We start from the raw sequence: 12,835 nt of genomic DNA, 5'->3' as shown, positions 1-12,835 counted from the left end.
TGATTTTTACTGTAAGCCCCCCCAGGCAAGTGTAAACATTTGCTTGTTTTTTTTTTTTGTTTGTTTTCTCAGAATCATTTTAACATGAGCAGCCCAGGAGAAGTCGTTGCTATGGTAACAGCTCAGACAGATCCAATTAGGAGTTCATCAACAGAGCTCAGGTAAGCTCTTTATGGAGGTTCAAATCTTGTCCTTTCTAATTAATCGACAAATCAATCAATCAAATCAAATAAAGAGGACGGAGTGAAAGTGAACAAGGAGGGGAAGAATGCAGGCAGGTGGAAGCAGGTTTTAATGTGGAGCTGAGGGTCCTGGATGGAGGAGAGGGGCGCAGCAGGCGGGCTGCAGACCGGCCACCTTCATTATTCTGGGGATGCGGTGTGAAGCAGGCCGGCCGGTGGGAGGGAGGGAGGGGAGAGGGGGAGGGATCGGAGGATGGAGGGTGGGGTGTGTGTGCGCGCGCGCGCGTGTGACCGTGTGTGCGGAGCTTGTTCACATAATAGCCGACGGCGGGTGAAGGCGTGGTGAGTGCGCGCTCCGGTAGTAACCGGATGATGAGCTCGGGCAGCGGCGCGCCGGCTCTCCTCCGCGGACAAAGCCGAGCGGGGCGGAACGGCACGCCGGAGAGGAGAGTCCCTGCCTCCATCAGCACCCAGGACGCCGGGATCCAGCCTAGAGGAGCGCCGAGGTGAGTCTGGGTGATGCGTCGCGAGACGCGTCCGGCTGCTACGGAGACGAAGTGTGAGCGGGGGGGGCGCTGCAAGGGGATCGAATCGGCTTCAGGGGGAAATTGCAACTACAGTGAGGGAGTCTGCGTCTGCCTTCCAGCCGGTGTGACTCAGACGAAGAAGAGGGGTGCTTTTGTTTGACATGTGGGGCTCAGGTGGAACCCACCCATGTACAGTAACCTACAGAGGCGCTCTCATTGTTCTCCCTGCACAGCGTGGCCCTGTGGGCTCCTCTCAGCTCTGCTCGTTTGCAGCTGACAAGTATTTAGGAAGACTCCTGCAAATGTCTCCAATAGATAAATGAGAGATGTTTAAGCTGCACTGGAGTGACTGAGTCATGGATTCAGGAAGTGTGTGCTTCTGGATGTTAAAGAAAATCCTGACTGAAACAGGCTTTGACCCTTGGCAGGGCGTAAATCCCGCCTGTTGAAATGGGCTCTTATTTTATGCTGATGTCATTTTGTTTCAGGGCACTAACTGGATTTAGGCAGGGTTTACCAGAACATGAAAGGGATAGTCCAGACATTCTGAAGTTGGGTTCAGCGGAATAGTTATGAACAAATAACAGCTTACCTGTCGGAGATGGCTCACGTCCTGAGTTTGGCCGCGTTCTGAGCGGATAACAATGGGGGCGTAAATTCGTGCACACGGCTTGCACAAATGTATTCTTGGCCGCGCACATTATTTTGTTGCCCACCTCTGCTAACGTCGTGCTTGCCTCTGCGTGCTTCACACAGCCGCCCCAGTGGTTTAATCTGCTGGAGCACACTTATGAAATGAAGATTTGGAACAGTTTTTCAAAGCTAATTATTTATCATTATTTATGATCCGGATGCTTGCCTGGGATGTTTTCTATCAGATTAGAGCTCCATGTAGTGCTCCTGAGATGTGTTGGAATGGAGAAGGGCTGGAGATATTTTGGACAAGTCTGTGAGTATTTTGGGAAAATATTTTTTGAACATGTTCAAAACTCAAGTGAGAAGACTACGAGCCTATGCAACTCGTGCAAGGAAGTTGAGAACCCACATGAGCATTTCAGGACTTTTTGGAGACTCTTGCAAATTACGTTTGCCAACTAGTAGCCAACAGTTGCAGCCCAGTGTCTCCAACTAGCCTGAGACAGAAAATTGCAAGAAAATACACTAATGTTCACTTGGAATTACAGCATTACTTCTGGTTGATTTTGGGGCAAAAGAATTACCAGGGGTTTTCATATATATGACAAAAAAATACAACTCTAGCCCTTTAGAATTACAGAAACTAAGCTGAGAAGGGTTTAAGACAATTCTGTGACTTTTTTTTTTTTTTTTTTGAGAAAAATTTGTCCTGCCAATTTTTTTGAACATGTTCTAGATTCCTGCAACACAAGAGCAAGGCCCTTGGACTCGCATAAGGAAACTGAGAACCCCCACACAAATATCAATCGTTGACTACTTGCCGCCCACTGAGATGATATCTTAACCCTCCCGTTGCCTTCGGGTCAAATGGACCCGAAGCTACGAGGTCTTCTCTTCCTCTCTTCAGTTACAAAAGCTTCAGGGGGGTTAACAGACGGTCTGAACGTAGCTAAGACCAAAGTGGACTGCTGCCATCCTAAAACTACCCCAGTCTCCAGAACCTCATAGCGGTTCATGCAAACATTGTTGTAAAAACTGCTGTTAACTTTGCACGAGTCACATGGAACTCTGTGAATATTTGTAAGCAGAAACAGTGGCAACTAGCTACAACTCTTCCAGTGCAACTCAGGGACACTTTCACAACGTTTCCACTAAAATAACTGTAATGTAAAACCAACCATAGAGTTAAAAAAAAGGGGTTAGATATTAGTATATGCATGAACCACTATGAATGTTTTGAGATTGGAGTTTTTTTAGGATAGCTGAAGAGGGTCAGCTCAAGTCATATTCACAAGCTAAAACTGGCTAGTCTGAGGAGAATGCTAAATTTTTAAAAAGCGTTGAGATTGGGGCTATTTTAAGCAATCCATTGTGATCTTAGCTGCACTCAGACTAGCCATTAGCTCGTAAGTCAGGTAAAATTTGAGCTTTTTTTTCAAACTGAGGCCGTTGAAAGAGCTATCTGCAACAGGTAAGATATTATTTGTTTCTAAACTATCCCTTTAAACGTCTTGTTACAATTAGAGATGCAGGTGGGCACACATTTCCTAGCTCCATTTTCGCTTCAATAAGACAAAAGCTTGGAGGGACGGGAGCTGCTGAGGTTGACATTGACCTGCAGGCTCCTCCTGCTGTTATCTCGGAGCTGAAGGGAGAGGCACGGGCGGGTGTATTTTAGGCATCGAACAGTGTAAACAGAAATCATCGTGTGACCGGTTGCGTCTGCGTGAAGAACATGTCCAGCGTGAAACGTTACGGCTCTTCCTATTTGCTGGAGAGGATGTGCTGTGTCATTAGTCTTCACAGCTGAACTGCCACTCAGTTCTCAAAGAGGACAAAGGGCACAACTTTGCTCTGAACTCCCATTTTCAGTGCATTTAAGAAACATCCTCGGAGTCTAACTGAGATGCTTCTACCGTATTTGCTTGAGGGTGCTGAGAAATGTCTCAGTTGGAAAGTTTCCATTTAGCAACCAAAGCCTCCTGAGGCTTTATGAAAAAAAAAAAAAAAGCTAAAGACAGAGAGGAAGGGATCTATATTTGGATGTGCAAGTAATCTTGTATTGGCATACTCGTGTGAGGGGAGCAAACCTGATAACTCTAATAATGTGAAACGTGATAGTGGGGCAGGCATGAAGCAGGTTAGCGGGGTCTGGGGTTAGATACGTGGCCTATTCATGCGCGACTGCGCTGAAAATGATCGTTGGCCAATCTGATCAGTCGTTTCGCAGATGCCATTTAAGCCTTCAGCAGAGATAAGGACACTGGATCCAACACGGTGACATTTCAGACTAATATTCAGGATGACGCTCACACGCGCCTTTATTCTTCCTCCAGAACCCATGCTGTTTAGCCATGTTCTGCCGGTGTTTCTTTATCCACTCCCAGCAGCGCCTCAGTTCTGCTTCCCTGAGCTCTGCAGAAAGTCACTGCAGCACTTTGGAATGAAACTCTGCAGCTGGTGGTATCGGAGTTTTCACCGGTGATGGCTTTAAATCTGTAATAATGAAGGAAGCGTGGCAAAGCGCTGTAAAACAGGAAGCATGCGCAGGTTATGAAGTAGCTTCTCTGTCCCCTGTCCTGCACGAGGCCTCTCGGGCATTTTCCCTCTGCACGCCGCTGCTGCATTTCAACGGATTTCACGATATCTCCAACCAAAGCGTCTCGATCTTTGGCCGTTCTCATTAACCTTTGGATCAGGTTCTCTTTGGCCAATTGGATTGGGTTTAATTAAAATGTTCCGATTTTTAGAATAGCCAGATTAAGAGATTAAATAGAGGTCTCTTGCTTAGTCATGGTGGAGTGATGTTTGACCTGACTATCCCTTTAAATCTGTGGCATCTGAACTCCCCTTCACACTCACATGTAGCCACGTGTTTGGGTGTTGATTGTAGGGCTTTACGATCATATCGTTTCTACGGCTCATCCCAGAACGCTCCACAGTCTCTCAGCAGCCGTTCTTCTCCAGGGAAGCAGCATCCAGTCCCATCACTGACCCCCTGGGATCTTCCTTTTCGTATCGATTCAAAATATGATGCGCAGAATTGCTATCAAATGTACCGGCTGAGCACAAGCCCCTTTTAATTTTGCATACAAAGCTATAAAACCACTAATAGTCCCATTTATTCTAAGCCTGTAGAATCAGAATATGAGAAACTCTGATGTCGGATGTCGGATATTCAGATTCATCTCAGGTCTTTCTTTCGATCAGCGGTCAAACTGACTGAGAGACAAAACTGAACGCCTCGAAAAGTGACTTGGAGAGTGAGTTGACTGGTGTGTCTATAACTATAACTATTGCTCTTTGTTGACTGGTTTAACACAAAACGTTAGATAACTTTATAAATTAAAGGCTCAGCATTTCTTGAAAGAATGCATATCACCTGAAATCACCAGAAAAATAAATATAATACCTAATACTCATTTTGAGCAAGTTATTTCAAATGCACAGTCCAGGCAAACTTTTTCCCTTTTGTTTTTCCACAAGAAGAATAACCTACCCATTTTAGATTGTTTATTTAATCTGTACAGTCATACATTTTCTTCTCGTGGAAAAACCACCCAATGCACAGTCCACAAAATGAACATTTTTGGAATCCAGTTATGTCAGTGTAAGTGTAGAAGAGTTATGACCTCCTGTGCCAAGTCAGACAAGTGTCTTTTCTAAGAACTGAGTAAATCGGACGAGGCTCAGATTTCCCGGCTTTCCACCAGCCTCGAATGCAGCATTTTACATCTGCGAATCCAGAGCTACAGAAGGACTCAAAGTCACTTTCACAGACAAGCTGATCCGTGCGCAGCGGGTGATTTGCGCACATGTATTTGACAATTTGTATGCGCAGAATATTCCTCCTTGTGCAGTTTGAAACGTGAGCGATTTGAAAATCTGTCTATGCCTTTGTGAATCTTGTTGTTCGCTTGTGTGAATACTTTTGTGGTTGATTTATCTCCATATTACCAGTGGCTTTAATTCAGTCTTTGTGTTACCAAGTCAACATGCTAAACACAAAACCTGCTAACTGTTGGGCTGCAGGTTCTGCCATGTTTCACCGAGCTTCATACTAAAACTTGAAGTGACCAGTTCCATTGAGATCTCCAGACTTTTGAGTATATTTGCTTCTTTTAAACCTCAGAATCACTCATGGTAAACTCCTAAAACAGCAGAGGAGACTAAATTTGAGGCAGCATGAACTCTTGATACGATAACATCAGAATATAACGGACAATAATCGTACAAAGTCAAATTTCTCAAGAACCATTCTGCCGCTGCAACTTGTAGGACAGCAACAATAACAAAAAAATAAATAAACAAATAAATAAAACCAACCCCACAACCGCAAACTGTTTCTGAGGGCATCTTTAAAAGGGTAGAACTAAGAATTTGATCAAGATGGCTTCGTTCACATGACTCTGTCCTTCCACTCTCTGCTTCGGTCCATAATATCCCGAGCCTCGCTGCATTCGTGAATAGTCTCGACAAAAAGCAGCCAGACGGCTCGTCTTTGCGAGACGACGGCAGACTGATGCCTTTTGACCGCTGACAGCATGAGTCATGATGAGACTTGAGATGAGGAGATAATCCTGAGCTGTAACCTTCAGCTCACTGCTGATGTAACCAGGGCTTCTGGCTCAGCGCTCAAAATCCGACTCCTTTTATTTATTTATTTTTGTTATGACAGGTTTGTCTTTGCTGTTGAGTGGGCTGATTGCAGGATTTATTGCATCGTTTGGCCTCGTGGGTTATGTAAAGCGCTGCTGTTTACCGTTGTCAGAAAGCAAGAGAATAGCAGACGATGAGAAGCTGTGGGTATTTTTTGGGGGGCATTTTCCCCTCCTGATCTGACCGGGCCGTTACACTGCACGATCTTGCGTGTTTTTTTCAGCACTCAGAGTCTGTGTGTGGGATGACTCTCAGCTACAACCGTTGCCGAATGTTAGCTCAACGTCTGTAAAAATGACTGAGTTATAGTCGAAGTTTGATTGGCCCTGGCAGCCATATTAAACTGACACGGCTCCCAGTGTTAATCGGTGTAATCCGTTATAGTTTTAAGCCACAGTTAATCATTTCTGTGTCCCGTCTGAATTGTTTAAAGGCAAAATGAAAAGTGTTTTGAAGCTAACGTAAATCTGAAAGAAAGTCATAGACGGTGCTTGTTTTCAGAGTCTTGCATTTAAAAAAAAATTACACTAATAAAAGATCGAACAGGTTACTAGGGTCTATTCAGCATTTTCTGTGATCTCTTGGAAGTGTGACGTATCGAGTGCCAAACACAGGAACGCCATCAGGGCAGTAAATAGCATATATGGACAGTGTGTTGCAAATAATTGTGTAAACTGACCCAAAACTCCAACAGCTGTGTCGTTCTTCAGCTTCCCAAAGGACAAGAAAGTTGGATGGATGTGGTTCGTTTAGCTCCTGGTGAAAATTACAACCCGACGCCTGGAAACTGACTGTGGAGTTAATGTTTTGAAGAGAACCACCTGAAATACAAACCTTCAGTAGAAGAACCACCGCCTGTCAGATGGGCATCAGCCGGATGGGAACCCCCCCCCCCCCACACACACACACACACACACTTCACAAAAACTCTAAAAACAAGTCATTAACGTTTGAAATCAGAGAAATGGACCACTGGAGTGTTTAATGATGGTGTTTAACTCAAAGAAAACCGTGACTCATCAAACTCATTATTTTCACATTTAATTTAATTTCACCTTTCATGTAGTCAGGTAAAAAAACAGTAGGTAAGTGTAATTTGCCAACATTAAGAATCCATTGCAGTTGAAGTACTACACATATTGCGCAATACTGAGCTGTTCTTTTATTGTTTTATTATGATTACGATTTAGTGTCTCGGGTTGTTCCTAACTTACCCATTATGTGAGACACGAGTCAGTGAGTCACATCCAGTAAAACAAACAACCCCGGTGTTCGGGCACTTGAGCATTGGAAAATAACATATTGCATCCTAGAACCTGCCATTCTAAGAAGTAGAAAACAGCTATTAAAGAAGTGAATTAAAAATTAAAGGCCTAGCACTCTTTGAAGAAATGCATATTGCCTGCTGTCAGATGCTGCCAAGATCATCCCCTGATGAGAAACAACAGTTGTTTTAGTCAAACCTCAAAAATAATGTTATGCAAAATCTTTTGCAATATTGGAAGATGTTGCAAGCTAAAATGTGTGTTGTGAATGCCTCTCAGCTTCAACCACATCAAATTTGAGCTAAATCTATTGTAAATTCACTGAGTTATAGTAATTTTTATGTTGGGTAATGTTGATTAGCTAAGGCAGAAATCTTGAATTAAATTGACTCCAAAAGTTAATCGGTTATAGAAATCCATCCAGTGATTACTTCCTAAAAGTTTTATTGAAATCTGTCCAGTGGTGGAAAAGATATTTTGCTAACAGATAAACAGAGTTGACTCCAACAGGTAATGCTAAAGTTTTAAGCAATAGCATTGCACAAGTAGGACTAGGAGTATGTGTTGGGAATGAATCTCAGCTACAAGTACACCACATTTTCGAACAATATCTGTGAAATTGACTGAATTATAGCCATTTTTGAGTTTTCTCAGGTCAGTGGGCTGTGATGGCCATCTTAAATGGGGTTGGATCCAAAAATTAATCAGTTGTTGATGTACATCCAGTGATTATTTCCTAAAAGTTTTATTAAAATTCGTCCAGTGCTTCAAGAGATATTTTGCTAACAGACTGAAGAGGTTGACTCTGAATAATTAATGGTTTTAAACAAGTTTTAAACAAAGATCTCACAATCTCTTTGCCCTCAAAATATGTGTTAGGGACCACTCCCAGCTACTACCACACCAAATCTTAGCCTAACATCTGTAAAATGGACTACGTTATAGCCATTTTTGTGTCTTTAATGCTCAGTTGGCTGTGGTGGCCATCTTGAATCAAGGTGACTCCAAACATTAATCAGTTGTAGATGTATATCCAGTGATTACTTTTGGCAAGTTTCGTTATTATTTGTCCACTGGTTCATGAGATATTTTGCTAACAGACAAACACAATGGAGTTAATTTTCACTGCTGAAACTGAAAGGTTAGGGCTTTATTTAGTCACTGACATGCGTATCAGTGACTTTATGGTAAGGTATGAAAATGAAATTGTGTTTACACGTTAGACATGCACAAAGCCAACGCTGGAGTTATGCAACCTACTGTGACGCTGCCACTTCCCTGACCTACCCTTCCTCAGAAATGCAACCATGTAATAAGACAGACCGCAGCAACGCCGGGTTCACTGGCTCGGCTCGGCCTCGGTTCGAACGCTGTATTTATTTGCTCCGTTATAATTCCTCTGCAGCGCAATAAAAAAAGAAGAAAAAAACCCTTCCTAGCTTGTGTTGCTTTCAAGCAGAATCCAGCCACGCCGTTTGCTTGCTTTGACTCATTGTGTACCGTCTCCTCCAGCATCTTTTCCCCCTATAACAGGAGGAGGCTGCTCAGCTTCGCTCGCGTCCCACAAATCCATAAAATCATTGCTACATGCCGTAACTTGTTTTTATTTTTTTTTAAATTATTATTTATGTGCTCCTCGACTGGGGTTTTGGTGGTCTAACTGCAGACAACGCAGATTAGGTGAAGGTTAGATTATCCCACCAACACAGCCTGCAGCGAGATGCTGTTAAAACAGCCCTGATTGCAGTAAAAAAAAAAAAAAAAAAACTAAACTTCTACCATCTATGCAGAGCTTCGTTGTTATTTTACATAAGCACCAAATCCCTCCCAACGCCTCTAAACTTGCAGCTTCCGCCTAACAGCCAGGCTCAGGCAGCAGAGGTCAGCTACAGCCGCAGATGACTTAACATGGTGCGGGATCTCGTGTGTTTAAAATCCAGAACTAGTTACCGCGACATCCTGTTTCTGCGGCTGTTTTCAGCCAGTTGCAGTAACATGCCCTAAAATAGTTTTTCTGTATTTTGTCAGGGACCATGCACACCGACTCGACTGACACACGCACAGAAAGTTCATCGAGTACATTTACTCATCCTGGTTCCTTTTTCTAACTCAGCTACTAAGTATTTAAGCCAAAACAGTCACTGATATTTTATTTATTCATGCTAGCTAACAGTGGTCAATAAAACACTCTTTTACTCTTTTTGCCTGACAGGAAAAAAAAAAAAATCTAAATTGTCATGTTTTGAAACCACCAGGAAACATGTCTCGTTCCTTCTATAAGCAGATTGAGCTAAATCAGGGTTTGTTGGACAGATTTTACACTCGCCCCAAGCAGTCATTCAGTTGGAGGTCTTCTCATCGGTTCTGGAGGAGCCATATCATCACCCATTTTCAAAACCAGTCGAGTAGATAATCTGATTGTCAAAACGCCATGTCTGATATTTAGTGAATATGTTACAGTGAATATACTGCCGGGAGTTCCAGTCCAGTCCTTTCAGGTTTGAGCATAAAGTGATCTGATTGGTTGTAAAGTCATACAACTTGCTTGGTGGTTTTATTTGTTTGTTTTGTTTTGTTTTTTACCCAGGAGTTGAATCCTAAATCCCGCCTCTGTTTAAGTGTTTAACTTCCTCCACATAGTTGACTTTTTGACCTCTTACCCAAACATCTGGGAAAATCCTTTAGTTCTGCTTCCTGTTTTATTGTGCCGTTTGCACAACGCGACAGGCTACGTGTTTCGCACCTTTCCCGTGTGCGTATACGACAGTGTCGTCTGCATACAGTGAAACTCATCATCACAAACCAGCAGAAGATCCATGATATTCAAACTAAACAGCAGTGGACCCAGTGCTGATCCTTGTGGTACTCCCATAGTAAAGACACTTAATGAAGACGTATCATTGATCTGAACACACAAAGGATGATTTGAAAAGCTACGATTTCAGAATTCGCAACGCACTGAAAAGCCTAACGCCGCTCCTGGTCTCCCTCCTTTGTCTACACTAGCCTTTTATCTGTGTCTGTAAAATATTTGTGGAGTTTTGGGAAAGCAGTTTTTCCAGAATGCAGTAAATTGCCTGGATGATTTCAGCCACTATTTAATAAAAATGAGCGAGTTCCTGTTTTAAAATTGGACCAGGTGTCTTAAAAAAAAAAAAAGAGCCTGCGAGCACTGAGACCAGACACCGACACTTGTGTGTGATGCCGGCCTTCATCAATAATGCATGGGAACGGGAAAAGGAGATAAGACGGGCTGCAGTCTGGACATGACATTTAACCAGCATGATGTATTAAACACTGACAGCCTGTTTACTCGGGAGTTGGAGAGGTTCTCCTGTTTGCCTGTTGTTCACCCCGGGCCCGTCATTTTTTACGGACTGGATAAAAAATTTTTTTTTAAAATGAAATAAAATTAACAGCGCGTATGTGCTAGTCATCAGAAGGGTTCATATTGTTTCTCTGGACACGAGTTAGTCTTGCAGCAGAGGACTACGTCCTCCTCAGGTCTCCACTGGGACGTTTATTGTAGCCAACATAACAAGCTGCCTATATGCTGACCTCAGGCCTAAAGGACCGACCCTGCACCGCTCGGCCCGGCCCTGTCTACTCTCTGGAGAGATGAACAGAACAAACTCGACTGTCAGTCCTTTCGTCTCCCCTCTCCATGCCTTTTCTTCACATGAAGGTTCCTGAACCCACAGGGTCCGAGGCTGGCCCTTTGTGTCAGGCTGAATAAATAGCTCGTGTTTGGTTCAGTAATGAGCTGCAGAAGCTCTGATGTGCATCGTCCGTGCCATTTTCTTTACCCAATTCTCCTTACTGGGTCACGGGGAGCTGGTGCCCACCTCCGGCCGTCACCGCGTGAGAGGTCGCAACATCATCGCAGGGCCACGTGGAGACAAAACGAGACAAACAACCATTCACGCTCCCACTCACACCTTGGAGCAGTTTAAAGTTATTTGCCGAATGAGAGTTGAAACGGTTGGCAGTGTGGAGTTTAAAAACGTTGCTCTGCTCCTAACCGGGGTCACTGCTGTCTGAGGGTTTGACGAAGAGAGGTTCTCCTCTGTGTCACCGCCTGGGAAACGGCATTTCTCAGCGGTTCAAGCTTCGCGTGCGGCACCGTTCTACGTAAAAAAAAAGCACGTCTTGAACTGATGGTTTAAAGCTGGAAGCGCCTCTGCTTTTCTCACCTGGTCTCCGTCTGCTGAGCTGAATGACAGCTCGTAAAAAAAAGGACTGCTTATTCAAGAAGCCGTTTCCCACAGTTAAAGAAGTAGTAATCTGCACGCCATCTAGTGGCGAGCTCACAGTACGTGACCCTACTTTCCCCCCACCCGAGTGTGACGCTGCCATAACTAGATCTGCCTCGAACCGATCTGATCGTACTCCCAAAGACTGCAACAAGCAGACCCACTTTGGAATTAATTGGATTTATTGAATGTGTGCTTTTAATTTGGATTGCAAAATAAAATTTATGGCCGCTGGTTATGAAAGGGGCATGTTATTCGGGGAAGAGCAATTGGCAGAAGTGCTCAGATGATGTCATCCATGAGGCCTGACCGGGTGGGTCGGCTCATTCAGAAAGCAGGGCCCTGTTTTTGCCTCTGTTACTCTGTTACGACACCACAAATTACCATCACACGGTTTTAGATTAAGATCAAATTTATGTTGAGAGATGACGGAGTTAGTCAAACCTTGTAATGGAAATGATGTGCCATCTCATGTGCTCCTACAAGATCATGTGAGACATGGAAGTGCTCGGAGTATGTGTTGAAGAAGACTCTCGGCTACCACTACATCAACCTTCAGCTCAGTAGCTGTGAATTTGTTGAAGTTGTAGCCGTTTTTGCGTCGGCTAAGGTCAATTACCTGTGGTGGCCATCTTGAATCGGGCTGACTCCAGAAGTGAATGGGTTGTAGATGAGCATCCAGTGATTGGTTTCTGAAAGTTTCACAAAAATCCATTCAGGTGTTCAGGAGATATTTTGCTAACAGACAAACAGGGCTGTTGCCAACAGGATAATGCCAAAGTTTTAAACAAAGAAGTCTCATGATGTGTAGTGCTCAAAGTATGTATTGGGGACAATACTCAGCTGCTACCACACTGAATTTTAGCTCAATATCTGTAAAACTGACTGAGTTGTAGCCATTTTTGTTAAGGTGAATTGGCTGTGGAGGCCATTTTGAATTTGATTGACTCCAAAGGTTTATCAGTTGTAGATCGACACCCAGGGATGGCTTTCTGAAAGTTTTGTCATAATCCATCTGGTGATTCGTGAGATATTTTGCTAACAGACAACGTTGTTGATCGCGACTCTCTGCTACCACCACACCAAACGTGAGCGCAGTATCTGTCAGACTGACTGTGTTATAGCCACAGTTTGGGTTTGCTAAGTTGGCTTCGCTGTGGCGGCCATCTTGAATGCGCTTGACTCATGTGCGTCCTCTGAGAGTGTCATTAAAAATCTGCTCTGTCGTTCATGAGGTGTTTTTGCTAACTCATCGGACAAACACCCGTCCAGCCACTTTTGCCCCCCTCCCTCCCTCCCTCCCTCCCTCCCTC

At 43.9% G+C, this 12,835-nt stretch overlaps 1 protein-coding gene across 3 annotated transcripts in view; it reads left to right on the top strand.

The window, feature by feature from the left end:
- The first annotated feature begins 528 nt into the window (after positions 1-528).
- frmd4bb (FERM domain containing 4Bb) overlaps positions 529-12,835 on the top strand; it is a 30,680-nt gene continuing 18,373 nt past the window's right edge. The window contains exon 1 of one of the 3 annotated variants that reach the window (XM_037977200.1): positions 529-688. The gene's annotated coding sequence lies outside the window, so the exon portion shown is untranslated. The remainder of the gene's footprint in view (positions 689-12,835) is intronic. The other 2 variants (XM_037977199.1, XM_037977198.1) reach the window with 2 other exon arrangements.

Source organism: Kryptolebias marmoratus, linkage group LG8 (assembly GCF_001649575.2).
Source record: "Kryptolebias marmoratus isolate JLee-2015 linkage group LG8, ASM164957v2, whole genome shotgun sequence".
Taxonomy (NCBI): domain Eukaryota; kingdom Metazoa; phylum Chordata; class Actinopteri; order Cyprinodontiformes; family Rivulidae; genus Kryptolebias; species Kryptolebias marmoratus.
This window is presented reverse-complemented; position numbering and strand designations above follow the sequence as displayed.